General features: G+C 40.4%; 1 pseudogene; it reads left to right on the top strand.

Annotated features, from left to right (window-relative positions):
• The window catches only part of LOC149747861 (uncharacterized), a 174,601-nt pseudogene extending 153,644 nt beyond the window's left edge, over nucleotides 1–20,957 (top strand).
• Nucleotides 20,958–21,291: the final 334 nt, after the last annotated feature.

Here is a 21,291-nt window from a genome sequence, read left to right as displayed (position 1 = left end):
AAACCCTCTTCCCTTTTCTAAAGCAGAGTTTCTAAAAATGTGGTCTTTCCCAGAACTGCATTAGAATCTCCTAGGGAATGATTATTAAATACAGATTCCTGTTCTTACCAGACACAGTATTTCCAGGGGATGGAGATCTGGAACTACATCTTTAGAAAGCACCTGAGGCAATTTTGTTGGGCACCAGTGTTTGAGAACGATTGCTAAGGCAAAAAAAATAAAACTACCCTCTTCTCTCTCTCAGATTGCCTTACAGTGAATATGTTTTCCATCAAAGTTGCCTTTGAAGGTGTTCCTTAGTCCTCTGGGGCTGCTTTAACAGAATATCATAGACTGGGTGCTTTATAAGCTACAGAAATGCATTTCTCACAGTTCTGGAGGCTGGAAAGTCCAAGATTAAGGCACAGGCAAGTTCAGTGCGTAGTGAGTACATGCTTCCTGGCTCATAGAGAGCTGTCTTCTCACTGTGCCCTCACGTGGGGGAAAGGAGGGACATGGGAACTCTCTGGGAGCTCTTGTAAGGGCATGAATCTCATTTATGAGACCTCCACCCTCATGGCATAATCATCTCCCCAAAGGCCCCACCTTCAAATGTCATCACGCTGGGGAATAGGTTTTAAAAGACAAATTTGGGGGAGACACACACTTTTACAGCAATGTGTGTGTGAGGGTGGAGGAGGTGCAGGGGTGGTTGGCAGGGAAGAAGCAAGAACGTTTGATAAAAATTGACAGAATTGGGCTTCCCTGGTGGCGCAGTGGTTGAGAGTCCGCCTGCAGATGCAGGGGACGCGGGTTCGTGCCCCGGTCTGGGAAGATCCCACATGCCGCGGAGCGGCTGGGCCTGTGAGCCATGGCCGCTGAAGCCTGCGCGTCCGGTGCCTGTGCTCCGCAACAGGAGAGGCCACAGCAGTGAGAGGCCCGCGTACCTCAAAAAAAAAAAAAAAAGACAGAATTAAAGATTCCTCCCTCATCACATCTTGACATCTGAGATCTTCCCCTAGGACTTCAAACACGTAGATTCTGCCATAGGCGTTTTTAAAATGAATGCTCTTAGCTTTAATGCAGAATTACAGTTATCACAATTTTGATGTCTCTGGTTCCTAGAAAGAAATTTACTGAAGGCTGAAGAGAACAGAAAGAAGGCTATAGCCAACCAAAAAGTATTATATTTGTTTCAGGCTATATTTAGGTTTTAGATGATTGATTGCAGGTGCTGTGTTTCAGGACTCTGCATACTTACAGTATATTAATACTGATTTTATTCATTTATGTATCAGTTCAGTACTTACCCCATTGTGAACGATAGGAGTTCAAGAAATAATTTACTGAATATATGTTCTTCATTATGTTTGCCGTTTATTTGATGCTGAGTGGTTGATCATGAATATAATCTCAATTCTGTTGCTGAAAAGATGCTATGGTGTAATGGAAGGGGTTCAAACTTTGTAGATGAGGATTGTGGTTAATATGAAACCAGAGAGCTTTTAAACCTATGTAGCCCAGTGCTGAGTACTTAGCCAATTACAAAAGTTTGGGTCCTTTAGCTTTGTGTTAAGGGAAAATATGATCCCCATTATAACATATGTTCGTAAAAAGCATCTGATAGAAAGCAGAGGGTTTAGGCAGACTGTGATGAGTTGATGAAAACTTCTGTGGCTACTAGGGCTGTACTGCTGGATGCAGAGGCAGCACGAAGCACAATGGCCTTTTTTAGCAAGTGCAAGAAAGGAAGACAGCTCTCAAGAACGCAGTCACCATCTCTCTTGGGTGTACACAGATGACAAACAGAGCTGAGCACAAAAATATTGTGCAAAGGATATGCACTTTAGAGACTGCCTGCGTAGGTAGTTTTCCTTTAAACTGTTCACTCCAGATAACAAACAAGCCATAACCCATCATTCCTTTTCTACTGACTCTTGGATAAAACCTAAAGTATAAAAACTTGTAGCAAAGCTATATAGGCAAACTAATAACTAGCATGTGAAAATAACCCCAAAGTAAAACCATTAAGTAAGAGAAAAAGGACAATTTATCTGCTTTTTGACCTTAGACAATTTACTTAGCTTCCTTTTAAGACTTATTTTACATATTTGTAAAAGTGGGAATACTAACATCTAAAGAGATTTTGTAATTATTAAACAAAAATGTATATAAAGCGTTTAGGACAAAATGCTCAGCGAATGGGAACTATTTATATTAAATGGAATAATACAGAATGGCTAATAGTAATCAGAAATAAGTTATAGAAATATGGCTCTGAAAATAAGAATGGGGGCTGTTGTGTTTAAAACTGGATTTATTTTGACAGCACTGTAGCTATTTCCACTGCAGCGTGTGCGACTGTCAATCGTCTTCTCTTCCTGCTGACACATGATATTTTCAGTGCTGAGGTAAATTTTAAAAATGGTTCAGAGAAGGTACTTGGCTATCTTTCTGAAGTTACTATAATAATCCCCATAAACCCTCAAGCCAGCAATGTGCTTTTACCTGGGTAAATTGATTTAGTGAGTCATGTGTGATTTCTCAACAGTAAGCTGCACAGAAATTTTGTTCAATATATTTTATGGGAAAAATAATGCTTTTTGAAATGAATTTTTTTCCCTCATAGAGATGCAATTTGCAACTAAATTTCAGACTGTGCTTAGAATTATACAATGGCTATGAATCGATTAAACCAATAGAGATGCAGAAGTGAGTGGAGTTTATTTTTTTATTTGTTTTAAATCTTGTTGCTTTTTCAAATAAATAAAAGAGTTAAGAAAAACATTTTACATCTTTAGAAGCTATTATATATCCTTATGTATTGTGGTTTGGATAGTTTTAATTCAATTAAATGAAACCACGTGTTTACTGCCTTGGGAAAGATATAAGAATAAGACACAATTCCCACAATTCCTTATCTAATGGAAGGAAAACAATGATATAAGTAATCTGTTTAGTTTAGTAAAAAACCAAGTGAGATATACAAAGTGCTATGTGTGAAGTACCCAGCTCTAAGGTGCTGAGGGGGGAGGGAATGCTTCATTTGACCCGGGCTTTAGAAGCTTGAAAGGATTTGTATTCTAGAAATAGGCATTCCACTTGTCAGAAAAAGCATAAGCAAAGTTACAGAGAGAAGAAAATACATGTCAGACTAAGGGAACAAAAAAATAGCCAATTTTGGCTGGTACAAGGGTCACTGGGAATCATATGTGATAAGTCATAATGGTAGGCTAATACCATATGAAGCATCATATCCTCAGAAGTTGTAAGCAAATTAATTGTTGCACTGGGAGATAATTCGGATGGAAAATTGTTCATGTGAATAGTGGTGAGGACAGTAAACAGGTTGAGAACAACTACTCCAGTCAATGGAAAAGAGTTGCTTTAGTCAACAGAAAAGCCAACTTTTTCTAAACAGAAGACTGACATGATCAAGGAATTAGGAGACTCTAGTAATTTACTAACAAGAGGAAATAAAGGCCAATATCTAGCTAAGCATGCAAGTCGAATTGAACTTTGGCCCCCTGCCCCAACCCATGCTAAAATGACGTGAAGAGATTTTAGCTTTTCAACCTAAAAGGACAAAGGAAATGGAGAGGAGCCAATAGCAAACATTTGGAAGCTGGCAAAGCAGATGGCTGACCAATATTTAATTAGCAGACCTGAGAAATATGAAGATCTGAAAATTAACCCGAGCTACACTGCAGAATTCTCATTGGGTGAGGAATTGTAGGCACTGTGTGCCTCTGGGATCATAGGTGAATTTGGGGCTATAAACAGAAGAATTATTTGAAAGTTTGTGGAGGTAGAAGATGGTCCTGTAGGGCAGGCAAAATTTTACCTCTACGATGTTAGGCTATCAGCTGGAACTCTCTAGCAATGTGGTCTGTACACGTCAGCAAGAGAAACCTAAACTCAAAGTAGTTCACAATGGTGGCTTAGAATTCAGCCTCTTCAACAAAGGACAGGACCTTTGTAGAGAAATGACGTAACAAAGGAAGGCAGTTTTAGGTTTCCAAGTGCAGCAAACTGTGCGAAGGTAAGTATCTGGGAGGAAACTAGTGGAGTAAAGTTTGTTTGCAGATTCCTCTGGTGCCATCTCTGGACTGATAAGAATCTCTCTTTAGTAAAAGGAGAATTTATATGCTGCCTTTAGGCAGAAAATGGGGAGTATTTCCTGGGTTTTCTGCTTCTTGATTGCCTTCAGCTCAAAATAATTTTTATGTCAAAGAGACATATTTTGGAGTGAAATATTCCAGTTTCCTTCATCCCCTTTACTCATTTTTTTTCTTTTTCTTTTTTTTTTTTTTACATCTTTATTGGAGTATAATTGCTTTACAATGGTGTGCTAGTTTCTGCTTTATATCAAAGAGAATCAGTTATACATATACATATGTTCCCATATCTCTTCCCTCTTGCGTCTCCCTCCCTCCCACCCTCCCTATCCCACCCCTCTAGGTGGTCACAAAGCACCGAGCTGATCTCCCTGTGCTATGAGGCTGCTTCCCACTAGCTATCTATTTTACGTTTGGTAGTGTGTATATGTCCATGCCACTCTCTCGCTTTGTCACAGCTTACCCTTCCCCCTCCCCGTATCCTCAAGTTCATTCTCTAGTAGGTCTGGGTTTTTATTCCTGTCTTACCCCTAGGTTCTTCATGACATTTTTTTTTCTTAAACCCCATATATATGTGTTAGCATACGGTATTTGTATTTCTCTATCTGACTTACTTCACTCTGTATGACAGACTCTAGGTCCATCCACCTCATTACAAATAGCTCAATTTCGTTTCTTTTTATAGCTGAGTAATATTCCATTGTATATATGTGCCACATCTTCTTTATCCATTCATCCGATGATGGACACTTAGGTTGTTTCCATCTCCTGGCTATTGTAAATAGAGCTGTAATGAATATTTTGGTACATGACTCTTTTTGAATTATGGTTTTCTCAGGGTATATGGCCAGTAGTGGGATTGCTGGGTCATATGGGAGTTATATTTGTAGTTTTTTAAGGAACCTCCATACTGTTCTCCATAGTGGCTGTACCAATTCACATTCCCACCAGCAGTGCAAGAGTGTTCCCTTTTCTCCACACCCTCTCCAGCATTTATTGTTTCTAGATTTTTTGACGATGGCCATTCTGACTGGTGTGAGATGATATCTCATTGTAGTTTTGATTTGCATTTCTCTAATGATTAATGAAGTTGAGCATTCTTCCATGTGTTTGTTGGAAGTCTGTATTATCTTCTTTGGAGAAATGTCTATTTAGGTCTTCTGCCCATTTTTGGATTGGGTTGTTTGTTTTTTGTTATTGAGCTGCATGAGCTGCTTATAAATTTTGGAGATTAATCCTTTGTCAGTTGCTTCATTTGCAAATTTTTTCTCCCATGCTGAGGGTTGTCTTTTGGTCTTGTTTATGGTGTCCTTTGCTGTGCAAAAGCTTTGAAGTTTCATTAGGTCCCATTTGTTTATTTTTATTTCCATTTCTCTGGGAGGTGGGTCAGAAAGGATCTTGCAGTGATTGATGTCATAGAGTGTTCTGCCTATGTTTTCCTCTAAGAGTTTGATAGTTTCTGGCCTTACATTTAGGTCTTTAATCCATTTTGAGCTTATTTTTGTGTACAGTGTTAGGGAGTGATCTAATCTCATACTTTTACAAGTACCTGTCCAGTTTTCCCAGCACCACTTATTGAAGAGGCTGTCCTTTCTCCACTGTGCTTACCTGCCTCCTTTATCAAAGATAAGGTGACCATATGTGTGTGGGTTTATCTCTCGGCTTTCTATCCTGTTCCATTGATCTATCTTTCTGCTTTTGTGCCAGTACCATACTGTCTTGATTACTGTAGCTTTGTAATATTGTCTGAAGTCAGGGAGCCTGGTTCCTCCAGCTCCATTTTTCGTTCTCAAGATTGCTTTGGCTATTCGGGGTCTTTTGTGTTTCCATACAAATTGTGAATTTTTTTGTTCTAGTTCTGTGAAAAATGCCATTGGTAGTTTGATAGGGATTGCATTGAATCTGTAGGTTGCTTTGGGTAGTAGAGTCATTTTCACAATGTTGACTCTTCCAACCCAAGAATATGGTATATCTCGCCATGTATTTGTATCATCTTTAATTTCTTTCATCAGTGTCTTATAATTTTCTGCATATAGGTCTTTTGTCTCCTTAGGTAGGTTTATTTCTAGATATTTTATTCTTTTTGTTGCAATGGTAAATGGGAGTGTTTTCTTGATTTCACTTTCAGATTTTTCATCATTAGCGTATAGGAATGCCAGAGATTTCTGTGCATTTATTTTGTATCCTGCTACTTTACCAAATTCATTGATTAGCTCTAGTAGTTTTCTGGTAGCATCTTTAGGATTCTCTATCTACAGTATCATGTCATCTGCAAACACTGACAGCTTTACTTCTTCTTTTCCGATTTGGATTCCTTTTATTTCCTTTTCTTCTCTGACTGCTGTGGCTAAAACTTCCAAAACTATGTTGAATAAGAGTGGTGAGAGTGGGCAACCTTGTCTTCTTCCTGATCTTAGTGGAAATGTTTTCATTTTTTCACCATTGAGGATGATGTTGGCTGTGGGTTTGTCATATATGGCCTTTATTATGTTGAGGAAAGTTCCTTCTATGCCTACTTTCTGCAGGGTTTTTATCATAAATAGGTGTTGAATTTTGTCGAAAGCTTTCTCTGCATCTATTGAGATGATTATATGGTTTTTCTCCTTCAATTTGTTAATATGGTGTATCACGTTGATTGATTTGTGTATATTGAAGAATCCTTGCATTCCTGGAATAAACCCCACTTGATCATGGTGCATGATCCTTTTAATGTGCTGTTGGATTCTGTTTGCTAGTATTTTGTTGAGGATTTTTGCATCTATGTTCATCAGTGATATTGGCCTGTAGTTTTCTTTCTTTGTGACATCTTTGTCTGGTTTTGGTATCAGGGTGATGGTCCTCGTAGAATGAGTTTGGGAGTGTTCCTCCCTCTGCTATATTTTGGAAGACTTTGAGAAGGATAGGTGTTAGCTCTTCTCTAAATGTTTGATAGAATTCGCCTGTGAAGCCATCTGGTCCTGGGCTTTTGTTTGTTGGAAGATTTTTAATCCCAGTTTCAATTTCTGTGCTTGTGATTGGTCTGTTCATATTTTCTATTTCTTCCTGATTCAGTCTTGGCAGGTAGTGCTTCTCTAAGAATTTGTCCATTTCTTCCAGGTTGTCCATTTTATTGGCATAGAGTTGCTTGTAGTAATCTCTCATGATCTTTTGTATTTCTGCAGTGTCAGTTGTTACTTCTTTTTCATTTCTAATTCTATTGATTTGAGTCTTCTCCGTTTTTTTCTTGATGAGTCTGGCTAATGGTTTATCTATTTTGTTTATCTTCTCAAAGAACCAGCTTTTAGTTTTATTGATCTTTGTTATTGTTTCCTTCATTTCTTTTTCATTTCTTTCTGATCTGATCTTTATGATTTCTTTCCTTCTGCTAAATTTGGGGTTTTTTCGTTCTTCTTTCTCTAACTGCTTTAGGTGCAAGGTTAGGTTGTTTATTCGAGATGTTTCCTGTTTCTTAAGGTAGGATTGTATTGCTAGAAACTTCCCTGTTAGAGCTGCTTTTGCTGCATTCCATAGGTTTTGGGTCGTCGTGTCTCCATTGTCATCTGTTTCTAGGTATTTTTTGATTTCCTCTTTGATTTCTTCAGTGATCACTTCATTATTAAGTAGCGTATTGTTTAGCCTCCATGTGCTTGTATTTTTTACAGATCTTTTCCTGTAATTGATATCTAGTCTCATAGCATTGTGGTCGGAAAAGATACTTGATACAATTTCAATTTTCTTCAATTTACCAAGGTTTGATTTGTGACCCAAGATATGATCTATCCTGGAGAATGTTCCATGAGCACTTGAGAAAAATGTGTATTCTGTTGTTTTTGGATGGAATGTCCTATAAATATCAATTAAGTCCATCTTGCTTAACGTATCATTTAAAGCTTGTGTTTCCTTATTTATTTTCATTTTGGATGATCTGTCCATTGGTGCAAGTGGGGTGTTAAAGTCGCCTACTATGAATGTGTTACTGTCGATTTCCCCTTTTATGGCTGTTAGCATTTGCCTTATGTATTGAGGTGCTCCTATATTGGGTTCATAAATATTTATAATTGTTATATCTTCTTCTTGGATCGATCCCTTGATCATTATGTAGTGTCCTTGTTTGTCTCTTGTAATAATCTTTATTTTAAAGTCTATTTTGTCTGATATGAGAATTGCTACTCCAGCTTTCTTTTGATTTCCATTTGCATGGAATATCTTTTTCCATCCCCTCACTTTCAGTCTGTATGTGTCTCTAGGTCTGAAGTGGGTCTCTTGTAGACAGCATATATAAGGGTCTTGTTTTTGTATCCATTCAGGCAGTCTGTGTCTTTTGGTGGGAGCATTTAATCCATTTACATTTAAGGTAGTTATCGATATGTATGTTCCTATTACCATTTTCTTAATTGCTTTGGGTTTGTTATTGTAGGTCTTTTCCTTATCTTGTGTTTCTTGCCTAGAGAAGGTCCTTTAGCATATGTTGTAAAGCTGGTTTGGTGGTGCTGAACTCTCTCAGCTTTTGCTTGTCTGTAAAGGTTTTAATTTCTCCATCAAATCTGAATGAGATCCTTGCTGGATAGAGTAATCTTGGTTGCAGGTTTTTCTCCTTCATCACTTTAAATATGTCCTGCCAGTCCCTTCTGGCTTGCAGAGTTTCTGCTGAAAGATCAGCTGTTAACCTTATGGGGATTCCCTTGTGTGTTACTTGTTGTTTTTCCCTTGCTGCTTTTAATATGCTTTCTTTGTATTTAATTTTTGATCGTTTGATTAATATGTGTCTTGGCGTATTTCTCCTTGGATTTATCCTGTATGGGACTCTCTGTGCTTCCTGGACTTGATTAACTATTTCCTTTCCCATATTAGGGAAGTTTTCTACTATAATCTCTTCAAATATTTTCTCAGTCCCTTTCTTTTTCTCTTCTTCTTCTGGAACCCCTATAATTCGAATGTTAGTGTGTTTAATGTTGTCCCAGAATGCTCTGAGACTGTCCTCAGTTCTTTTCATTCTTTTTTCTTTATTCTGCTCTGCAGTAGTTATTTCCACTATTTTATCTTCCAGGTTGCTTATCCGTTTTTCTGCCTCAGTTATTCTGCTATTGATCCCATCTAGACTATTTTTAATTTCATTTATTGTGTTGTTCATCATTGCTTGTTTCATATTTAGTTCTTCTAGGTCTTTGTTAAATGTTTCTTGCATTTTCTCTATTCTATTTCCAAGATTTTGGATCATCTTTACTATCGTTATTCTGATTTTCTTTTCAGGTAGACTGCATATTTCCTCTTCATTTGTTAGGTCTGGTGGATTTTTATCTTGCTCCTTCATCTGTGGTGTGTTTTTCTGTCTTCTCATTTTGCTTATCTTACTGTGTTTGGGGTCTCCTTTTTGCAGGCTGCTGGTTTGTAGTTCCCGTTGTTTTTGGTGTCTGTCCCCAGTGGCTAAGGTTGTTTCAGTGGGTTGTGTAGGCTTTCTGGTGGAGGGGACTAGTGCCTGTGTTCTCGTGGATGAGGCTGGATCTTGTCTTTCTGGTGGGCAGGTCCACGTCTGGTGGTGTGTTTTGGGGTGTCTGTGGACTTATTATGATTTTCGGCAGCCTCTCTGCTAATGGGTGTGGTTGTGTTCCTGTCTTGCTAGTTTTTTGGCATAGGGTGTCCAGTACTGTAGCTTGCTGGTCGTTGAGTGAAGCTGGGTGCTGGTGTTGAGATGGAGATCTCTGGGAGATTTTCGCCATTTGATATTATGTGGAGCTGGGAGGTCTCTTGTGGACCAGTGTCCTGAAGTTGGCTCTCCCACCTCAGGGGCACAGCAGTGACTCCTGGCTGCAGCACCAAGAGCCTTTCATCCACACGGCTCTGAATAAAAGGGAGAAAAAGTAGAAAGAAAGAAAGAAAGAGAAAGAAAGGAAGGAAAGAAGGAAGGAGGGAAGGAAGAAAGAGAAAGAAAGAAAGAAAGGAAGGAGGGAGGGAGGGAAGGAAGGAAGGAGGGAGGGAGGGAGGAAGGAGGGAAGGAAGGAAGGAAGAAAGAAAAGAAAGAAAGAAAGGAAAGTGGGTAAAATAAAATAAAGTAAGATAAAATAAAATAAAGTTATTAAAATAAAAAATAATTATTAAGAAAAAAAAATTTTTAAAGAAAAAAAACCAAAAAAACGGACGAATAGAACCCTAGGACAAATGGTGACAGCAAAGCTATACAGACAAAATCTCACACAGAAGCATACACATACACACTCACAAAAAGAGGAAAAGGGGAAAAAATAATAAATCTTGCTCTCAAAGTCCACCTCCTCAATTTGGGATGATTCGTTGTCTATTCATGTATTCCACAGATACAGGGTACATCAAGTTGATTGTGGAGCTTTAATCTGCTGCTCCTGAGGCTGCTGGGAGAGATTTCCCTTTCTCTTCTTTGTTCTCACAGCTTACAGGAGCTCAGCTTTGGATTTGGCTCCGCCTCTGCGTGTAGGTCGCCGGAGGGCGTCTGTTCTTTGCTCAGACAGGATGGGGTTAAAGGAGCCGCTGATTCGGGGGCTCTGGCTCACTCAGGCCGAGGGGAGGGAGGGGCACGGATGCGGGGCAAGCCTGTGGCGGCAGAGGCCGGCGTGACGTTGCACCAGCCTGAGGCGCGCCGTGCGTTCTCCCGCGGGAGTTGTCCCTGGATCCCGGGACCCTGGCAGTGGCGGGCTGTACAGGCTCCTGGGAGGGGGGTGTGGATAGTGACCTGTGCTCGCACACAGGCTTCTTGGTGGCGGCAGCAGCAGCCTTAGTGTCATGCCCGTCTCTGGGGTCCGCGCTGTTAGCCGCGGCTCGTGCCCGTCTGTGGAGCTCCTTTAAGCAGCGCTCTTAATCCCCTCTCCTCGCGCACCAGGAAACAAAGAGGTAAGAAAAAGTCTCTTGCCTCTTCGGCAGCTCCAGACTTTTCCCCGGACTCCCTCCCGGCTGGCCGTGGTGCACTAACCCCTACAGGCTGTGTTCACGCCGCCAACCCCAGTCCTCTCCCGGCGCTCCGACCAAAGCCCGAGCCTCAGCTCCCAGCCCCGCCCGCCCCGGCGGGTGAGCAGACAAGCCTCTCGGGCTGGTGAGTGCCGGTCGGCACCGATCCTCTGTGCGGAAATCTCTCCGCTTTGCCCCCGCACCCCTGTTGCTGTGCTCTCCTCCGCGGCTCCGAAGCTTTCCCCCTCCGCCACCTGCAGTCTCCGCCCGCGAAGGGGCTTCTAGTGTGTGGAAACTTTTCCTCCTTCACAGCTCCCTCCCACTGGTGCAGGTCCCGTCCCTATTCTTTTGTCTCTGTTTATTCTTTTTTCTTTTTCCCTACCCAGGTACGTGGGGAGTTTCTTGCCTTTTGGGAGGTCTGAGGTCTTCTGCCAAAGTTCAGTAGGTGTTCTGTAGGAGTTGTTCCACGTGTAGATGTATTTCTGGTGTATCTGTGGGGAGGAAGGTGATCTCCGCGTCTTACTCTTCTGCCATCTTCCTGATTCCCCTCTATTCATTTTTCTATTGCATAAAGCCAAGACAGTTCCCTCTTTTAGCCAGGCAGAAGATCAGAGATTTATTCTCTAAGGACTGTGAAATATAGGGTCTTTGGACTCAGGAATACCAAGAAGAATTGAAGCAGGATTGCTGTATGAAAACAAGGGCATTAAGTGAAAAATTTACTCTGAATCTGAGCCACTCTGCCTTCTCTTTCCTCTCATTTACCGTAGTGGCTGGTAGCTAGGTTTATACCATCGAAGCAGACAGTGCAGGCTTTTCCCTGGGGAATCTGATCAGCCAAGAAGAAAAGTTTTATAGAAATGGGTATCAGATGTTTCTCCCAAAATCTAATCTGGCCCTTTGAGATTACCTTTTAGTCAAGCTCTTCATTGAAAAACCCCACCTGTTCAGTCAAGGCTTTCAAATAACCTCAGTGAGCCATCCTGAAATATAAGCTGACACTTCAGGATCATCTCAAATTTGAATAAAAGCTGTTATGGAAGATAGAGACCAAAAAAAAAACTTAGAGAAACAGACTATGCAGGGAGAGGAAAACCTCAAAGAAATTAATCATTAATATTCTCTGAGAGACAAAAAACAGATTTGTATCCATGAAATAGGATCATGAAATGAAACAGAAAACAAAAAGAATTACTGAAAATTAAAAATATGATAACAAAAATGAAAAAACCCACTAAGAATAGTTGGAAGTAAACATTAAGAAAATCTCCCAAAATACAGATGGAAAGAGAAATAGTCCAAGGCAGTTTAACATCAAAATATTAGGAAATTCAGAAAGAGAAAACAAAGTAAAGGGGAATAATTTTCAATTACTTATATTTCAATCATATGTAATATTTCAATTATTTATATATGTTTTATATATATATATGTGTATCTCACTAGTAAAGGACACAATTTTCCAATGGAAAGGGGTCTCTGAATTGAATGCTCAGCAAAATGGATAAAAATAGACACATACTAAAGCACATATTTGTGAAATTTCAGAACACTGGAGATTAAAGAAAGACCCTACAAGCTTCCTGAGAGATACAAAAATAAATAGTAGTAGTAGGAGAGGGAGGTTCATACAAAGAGGATCAAGAATAAAAATGTCACAGACCAAAGCAACACTGGAGACTAGAAGATATTGTTTTCTAACCTCGAAAACAACATCTACACATACTTTCAATCAAATGTGAGGGTAGAATTTTAAAAGTTTCAAAAATTTACCTTTTCTCAGGACACTAGCAAAATGAGAAGTTATAGCTAGAATGAAGACATGGGGTCCAGAAAACAGAGATTCAACTCAAGAGTCAGGAGAAGGGAGTCATCATGATGCTGGAGAAGGAAGATCTTAATATGGCAGTAGTGCAGTTGGCCTGGGTTGGGGTGAGGCATGGGGGACAGTCTTCATGGAGCACTGAATCTGAAATTCTAGTGAGAGATGTCACAAAGATGAAATCGAAAGGACACCTGAGCTGTTTGAATGTAGTGAGAAGATACTGACACAATAGGGGAGGATTTGTGATTGAATTCATGATAGAAAATCAGGCCAATGAAACTCTGGCAAAAACAAACTGTTCAGTAGAGAAAGACATCATGTTATGCTACATGGATCAATAAAAGCATTTACTTAGTCATCACAATGTAAACATGGATCCAATCAAAATTACAGCATATTTATATTTGAAGAATGAAGATCGCAAAGTGTGTGGTGGGACCTGAGGAGAAGGAGAGCTGGATCTTCCTCTTCTGCTGTGAGAAATCAATAGTCAATGCCTGACATTAAAAACAGTAGCAGCAGACACGTTATTTGGAAGTAAGGATGCACATATGCCAAAAGACTCACTTAAAAGAGCAGAAGAGAGTTGGCTCCGGGGATGAAGAAAAGGAAGCGGGAGGGTCTAAAATTAGACGAGAGGGTGAGGTGAGGAAGGAGAAGTAAAGAAAGGAGATTTAGGACTAGATGAGGGAGATGTGTAAAATTAAAGCTGTAGGACTGGGCAATTGGTTGGATTTAAAAAAAGAGTAGGACAAAGATGACAGGTGTTTCAGGCAGGGTAACTAAGAAGACAGTGACATCACTAACACAATTAGGAAATCCAAAGACATGGGTTAGAGCGGGGACAGATGGGGGAGACCATGGAATATGATCGAAGTGTAATGGCTCAGAAATGTGAGCATCCTGATTCTGCCACTTCGTCTATATGACCATGGGCAGAACACCTAACCTCCACAGGTTGCGGTGTCCTTACCTACAAAGCAGGAGAGGCAGAGGAGCAGAGTGGTGAAGAACCCAGACTCTGGAACTGGATTGCCCAAGTCTGAATGCCAGCAAACCCCATTCTTTTATCCCATTTATTATCCATGTGGTTTGGGCCATTTACTTAACTGCTGTGTGCCTCAGTTTCCTCATCTGTAAAATGGAAATAATAGTATCTGCATTATGTATTTGTTTGCAGAATTAAATGGGTTAATGCATGAAGCACTTAGAACAAAAAGTCCTATATATGAATTTACTATTTTTATTATAAGTAAACTCTAATGTCCATTCCACATCTTAAGTTTTTATGAATATATATTAGGGTGTGTTGTATTTGAGATTCCAGTTTAATATTTAGGGGAAGGATTAGGACAAGCAGTTACAAATATACTTCTGGAACTTGTGAGGGGAATCAGGATGACAGAAATTTGCAAGTTATTTGATTGTACAGGTGATTGTTGATGCCGGGAGAGTGAATTAGATTGTTTAAGGATAAGAGAGAAATAAACCCTGAAAATATAAAATAAAATCCCTGATTGAATATAAATATAAATGAAGTAAATTTGAAAAACAGGAAAGAGGCTGTACAGAAGCATCAGTAGATTTTCTCCCAGTAAACACCAGGTAGCACAAACAGATCACGGCAAGAGCTTCAGCCTTGGACCTGAACAGACCAGGGTTTAAGTCTTGATTCTCAAGCCATGTAAGTTGGGGAAAGTTATGTACCTCATCTAAACACACTCTACCTCAGCTGGGAAATGCCTTAAACTTTTGTATGAAATAAATCACACATTATGAGGAATGTGCCCAATACGGTGCATATCCCAGAATGTACATTGGAATGTTGTACACATGCAATGTTGCACACAGAGCAGGAGTTATATATGACCACTAGCTTACATGTACCTAGGGTATCAATGTCCATGCCATCTGGAAGTCAAGCTGTTTCCTCTCCTTTGTCAATCTCTTTCCTAGGTTTCTTCTCCCATCATTCAGGTCCTCATCGCTCTTGGAGTCCCTGTGCAGCCATAACTTTCTAATTAGTGTCGTTATTCTGTTGGCTGCTCTGTAAATAAAGTGAACAAATGACCCAGTTCACAGAGCCCATGACCAGGTGCAATGTAACGTCTACAAAGCAGGCACAGTAGTCTGCATCTGCGCACAGAATTAATGCCTGATGTCACTGCAGTCTCAGGAGCATGGTTAGATTTGAGAGTCCTCTGGTTTATAGACTAATGAAGGAAATTCAAATCCTGGAAAATGATAGGCTGACCTGACCGTAATATCCAGTAACTAAGAGTGCAGAAAACAGTCAGGTGTGATAGGTAGGATATGAAATCACTAGGTTGCAAAAATGAAAGAGTAAATGTAGGAGTTCACTACATGCTTTTTTATTGAGTGCCCAATCTCTCTACAATCCAAAGCATTGATCTCCTTGGAGGAAAGCAGATAAAAATTTAAAATAAGAACAAAATAAAAACAAATAGAACAGAGTTCTTGGGATATTTCATCATTCAAAGACACATATATGCAAGAAATCGAACACAACTCACAGAATATCTATTACACCCTCCAAAGTGTCTGTGTAATCATAACCCTGGGTTTTGAAATTGTGTCTTTGCAGAAGTCAAAGAAAAAAATGGAAAATCCTTCATGTCCTACAAGATGTGTCACATTAGATGGGCCAAACTTAGAGTAAGAGAGATGCAAGAAACAGAAGCACTCAAAGTTGTTTCATTGCCCATCAAAAACTGAGTTCTGTACGTGTCTGCTTCCAGTAACCATAGCATCATACCAATGGATTTGTGCTCCATTTTATGCTGTAGGCTTAACACTACAGGAATTCAGCAGCCAATCAGAGTTAAACAAATACTCAGCACTAATTAATGATTCTTAGGGTTTTATGTGGGGAAGAGATGTGGCCCAGACCAAGGTGGTCAACAGGGTCAGAGTGGCCTCCAGTGATAGACAATATTTCGATTATTATACAGAGTTTCCTGCCACAAGTAGTGAATTGCTTAGATCCAGCAAGACACGTGCAGTGTAGGGAGGGAGCTGGTTTTGGAGGTAGAGAATTCATGTGTGTTACACGTCTTTGGCCAATGCTTAACACAGTTCCTTTATCTGTAAAATGAGGATAATAACACTTTGCAGGGTTCTTCTGAAGGCTAAATGATTAAATATAAAAAAATATGACTGGGGCTTCCCTGGTGGCGCAGTGGTTGGGAGTCCACCTGCCGATGCAGGGGACACGGGTTCGTGCCCCGGTCCGGGAGGATCCCACATGCCACGGAGCGGCTGGGCCCGTGAGCCATGGCCGCTGAGCCTGCGCGTCCAGAGCCTGTGCTCCGCAACGGGAGAGGCCGCAACAGTGAGAGGCCTGCGTACCGCAAAAAAAAAAAAAAAAAAAAAAAAAAGACCACTTCAGGGTCTGGCGTATATGTAGAACTCAGTAAATTTTATTTTGTTTCTTTCTCTTCTGAGGGGAAAACCGTCTTAGATAAATGACTGCAAAACTGATCTTTGTCTACCTGAAAATAGAGAGGGGCTTACCGTTGTAATCACATCAGCCCTTTTCGATTTTATTGTGGCCGCAGAGGTGAACGTCTGTTGGCCCTGCTAGCTTGAATCTGCACATTTTTTTTTTTTTTTTTAGTCGGGGAGGGCTAAGAAAGGCAGTCTTGATCAAATGCCACACACCTCTGTGGTTGCTCAATTGATATTAATTAATCCTCACTAGCAGCATTTTGGCAACAGACCTTGACTCCTGTGACCTTTCATGCTGGGTCGAATTACTCTCCGATGTTTCCTTTTCTCAGCCAAGCCCTTCAGAACCGTCTTAGGCTGTTGGCAGAATTCCATGAGCACTACAGTTTCCTGAGAAGACTGAAGTTGGCACCTTAAATGTGTTATTGCTAAATAAGTAGAACATGAGACAATACATATCCAATTTTGGTGATGGAAGATACCCAAGTAATTGTCGTCAATATACAAAAATTCCCACTCTGAGCTCTGTGGGGCTCCAGAGGGTGGATTGGGGAAATAGCCTCCTGCCTGCTGCCTGCAACCATTCACAAGTCCTGTGGTTATGCAGCACGTCCACTCACCACGACAAGGGATATTGCTGGCAAAACAACTGCTTCTCTCAGAGGATAAGCAGCTTACATTTGGTGCCTTGGGTAGCGTTGGCATTACATTAGCTTTTAGTCCTCCTTCACTTTTTCGCCTGCTGTTTATGAAAAGGTGTTTTATTATGTGATTTTATTCTATTTGAAATGAAGTCAGAAGTCACAAAAACTGGAACAAAGAGCTGACACTTCTAGCCCTACCTGGGCCTCTTTCTGCCTGAGATGACAGTGCCCAGGCACCAACTATGGCAAGGAAGGAACATGTAATGTTTGGATCATCTTTTGCATCCCTACAACTGCATTTTCCTGTAGAAAGGGTTTAATGCAATTTAAAATTCTACTGTAAATGATTTTCAAAAATTCTGTAAATGATGATTTTCAAGAACTTGGTAATAATAACTATTATTCTGTAATTACAACGGTTACTACTGTTAATGCCTTTTGTTTCCTGGAACTACACAGCACTACTGTCACCACGTGTTAAAATGGTCAGTTTACTTTTCTCTCTCCTCCACCATATTTTAGGATGTTTTTTCATTGTATCCCAATCACCTGGAACTGTGATGGGTAAGAGTAAACTGTTCAATAAATATTTGCTGAACAAATGAATGATGAGGTCTTATGAAAGTAGTGGGACACGTGATAGTGATGTAGCCAAATATTTACAGACTTAGTCTGATGACAAGTAGTATCATTCGCATATGTTTTTTCCGCCTCCAACCTGCTGTTAGTTAACTCCAAGTTGTCCTTCAGATAAAACAAGTTTCTCAAGGAAGAACTCTTTCATGCGATTTATCTTTTCACTTAACTTTGTAAGTGTAGAGACCAAGGTTATTTTCGCCTAACATTCTATTCCTGGCACTGAGCACAGAGCCTGGCATGTTACAGACACACAACAAATATTTGTTGAAAAATTACTCTGTGCTCTGACTGTGCCTCTGCCTACTATCAAATTGTCTAGGCACTCACCACATTTCATTTAGAACACTTCAGCCATCTTCTTGCTGGACTTTATTCATCCAGCTACTCCACACTAGAATTGGTCTGGACACAGCTGCCAAAATAATTTTCACCAAGCTGTGTTCGGGCCATAAACTTCCTCAAATTGCTTTCAAATTACTCCTATTTATTCACTTGTAAACAGGGACTTTTAAGTTTTACACCAGATGCTCTCCATTATCTTTATTTTTAAAAAATATTTATTTATTTATCTGGCTGTGCTGGGTCTTAGTTGCAGCACTCGCAATCTTTGTTGCTGTGTGTAAGATCTTTGTTGCGGCACGTGGGATTTTTAGTTGTGGCATGCAAACTCTTAGTTGCAGCATGTGGGATCTTGTCCCCTGACCAGGAATCGAACCCGGGCCCTCTGCATTGTGAGCACAGAGGCTTAGCCACTGGATCACCAGGGAAGTCCCTCTCTACTAATCTTTTGAAATCTCATTTGGCCACAGAAGTTGTTTGTACTACTCAAGCCATTTTTTTTGCTTTGTCTTTAAATGTATGCATACTTCTCTCTGGTCACGCCCAGCTTCTTGTCTTTCTCTCAGGTCTTCAGAGTCATGTTTATATTGCAGATTCCATTTGCCTTACATGTGTGAAAGAGACCCAGAAATGTTTTAGCTCTATGGAAGATGAGCTCTCAGTATTCAACAGCAAATAAGACGAGGAAATGAACCACACAGAGAGACTTGAAGTTATCCAATAATCTGAATGAAACTATAAAATAAGCGGGTCACAGGAATAAAAGGCTTCCTGTGACTCCAGCAGGGAAGAGGGGAGAGAACGAGCAGAAAGTGGGGTCCCCACCGTGTTGTGCCACGGCTGCCTCATTGGTTCTCTGAGCTGGAGAAGGGGGAGATGGAGGTGTGAGTCTTGGAATTGAGTGGGAGCACCTGGGTGCTGGGGGTTGTAGTAGGTAAGTAAAGGCAGATCAGGATACTCAACAGTGCTGGCAAGCAGCATCAATTGGCTGCTGGAAGTCAAGGGCCCAGAGCCTGGTGGGAATATCCAACTATAGTGGAAAGAAATCAGAGGCCTATCCTTACAGTCCTGGGAAGTCTCTCCGACTGTCTTACTAAAACTAAATTGCCACTCAGAACATGTGATGATATCCATGGTCTATCTATGATATTTTTTGCCTTTTTTTAATATAGTAGTTTGCCTCCAAAGACAATTATTGTTTCTTGAGTCTATAAGATGAGGAAGTACACATTTTATTCACTATAGGCTGTCAGTGTACTGTTGGCCTACAAAATCAACTATTCAGGTAGTATTTTCTTCTCAAAGGAAATTATAAATATTAATGGAATTTATTAATTTTATGATGAATATCAAAGAAGATAAAATATTGAACCATGAAATCCCCCAGAGTAACTGTTTGCAAATGTAGCTATCATGCATTAGAAATTTTTCATTACCATGAAGTTTTTAATCACCAAATCTTTAAAAATCTATGGAGTAGATTTAATGAATTGTTTGACAAACTTACGTACCAGATCAAATTCTTTTTTGTGATTTTTGGTGATGGTTCCTGAAAATATGTCTGGGTTTGGGATGAAAATGATGAAGAAAGTCCTTCACATTCAGACCAGAAGTAGTTGTAAAACATTTCCATAAGTAAGATTGGGAACTTACACAGAAAGTCTTTCATTAAAGACAAATATGAATTTCTGCAAGGACACCAAGTTATTGTATGGGAATTTGATAACACATTTGCCATGAGGAATATGGAAAAAAATGCTTACATGTATTCTTTCTGAATTCTTAAAATTTCAGGGAAAATAAAGCCAAATTTCAGTAGATTCATAATACTACCAGAGTATGGTCAAAGAGCAAAAAAACAAGAAAAAAGATCAATTTAGTACTTCTTAGTTGGGATTTTTAATACAAAATAGCTTACTTTCATTTTTAAAACTGTAATGTGTACTAGTCTTTTTTTCCCAAATAAATATGGGTTTGTGTGCCCCTTACCCATTTTCATTTATTATAACATAAAAATAAGAGATTTTCCCCAATTTAGAGTATAGTGTTTCTTATCAAATTAAATTACCAGTTCCATTTGTAAGCAACTTTTATTCTGAAAGGTTACAGCTGTGTACTCCAAGGGTAAATATATAATTCGTTCACTTTTTCTCTTTAAATTCAGTGCAACCAATTATTAAATTATCTTTCTTCATTATGTTTTTCATCCTTTACTTTTAGTCTGTGTCTTTATACGTAAATTGAATTTCTTGAAGACAACATATATTAAATCTTGAATTTTATTTGTTTACCCTCTTACAGTCTCTGTCTTTAATTGGCATTTAGATCATTCACATTTAAAGTGATTATTGATACAGTTCTTTTAGTATCTAGCATGTTTGTAACTTTTCTATCAGTTGCTGTATGCTCAGGCCGCCCAAGACGGCTGTTCTCTTGCTGTCTGTACATTCCTTGCTCAGCCAGCGCCTGCTTCACCTACACCAGTCACATGACTGACCTTCCCTTGTACATGCCCTCCCACCCCGACCCCCGCCTCAGCTGGTGATTGTTCTAATCTTTGGAGCAGAACATCTCCACCAGAATAGCTTATCAAAGGGGTGGTGAGGGGCGTGCCCCTCTATTAGTTTCCCTGGTAACTGATGAGCCCACCTGACGTCAATTCCCCTGTAACTGATAAGTAACCTTCCCACCGGCCCTGGGAGCAAAGACTGCCGCCATGTTCGGCCTACCCGCGGTCTGCCGCACAGGAGGGAGGGCGTTGCTCCAGGACCTCGCTCCAGACATGTAAGCTCCCCCCATGCATTAAACCATTAATGTTTCTCTCGCTGACTCCGGGTTCACTCTTCGGTCTTGAAGGTGGGCAAGCATAGGGCTTGCAGGCCTGCGGGCTGCAGCCCAACAATTGGCCTAGTCAGCCAGGAGACCGAGGAAACTCCCGTGAGCGCTGAGATGTTGGGAAATAAGGACAGGGAATGGAAGATTGCGGGGCCGTCCGCTCATGTATGGAAGTCCGGAAGTTACGAGTGTAATCCTGAGGTGGCCATCCACTAATGCGGGGCCCAAAAGTTCCGGGGGTAATCCTGGAGTGGTCGTCCACGGGTATATGGGGCCCTGTGGTGGCTGTCGTTGACGAATCGCGGCTGCTAGAGAGTACAGAGAACTTACAGACCACACTACCCGCCCCCTCCCAAGGCCATTGCTGAGATATTGGCTGCCATTATGGTGGGGGGAAAAAAGAAGTTAGACGATGAGGCAGTGGCCACAGCTGTGGGCAGGCCATTGCTTTTTATGTTAAGAAAGGCCACAGAAGCTGAGCTAACAGCTGAGGCAAAAGTTAACTTGAATGCTGATTCCTGTTCCTCTGAAAGTGAGGCACGTGAATGTG

Source organism: Delphinapterus leucas, chromosome 12 (assembly GCF_059928025.1).
Source record: "Delphinapterus leucas isolate spDelLeu-1000000601 "Yukka" chromosome 12, BTC_Dleu_Yukka2, whole genome shotgun sequence".
Classification (NCBI taxonomy): Eukaryota; Metazoa; Chordata; class Mammalia; order Artiodactyla; family Monodontidae; genus Delphinapterus; species Delphinapterus leucas.
This window is presented reverse-complemented; position numbering and strand designations above follow the sequence as displayed.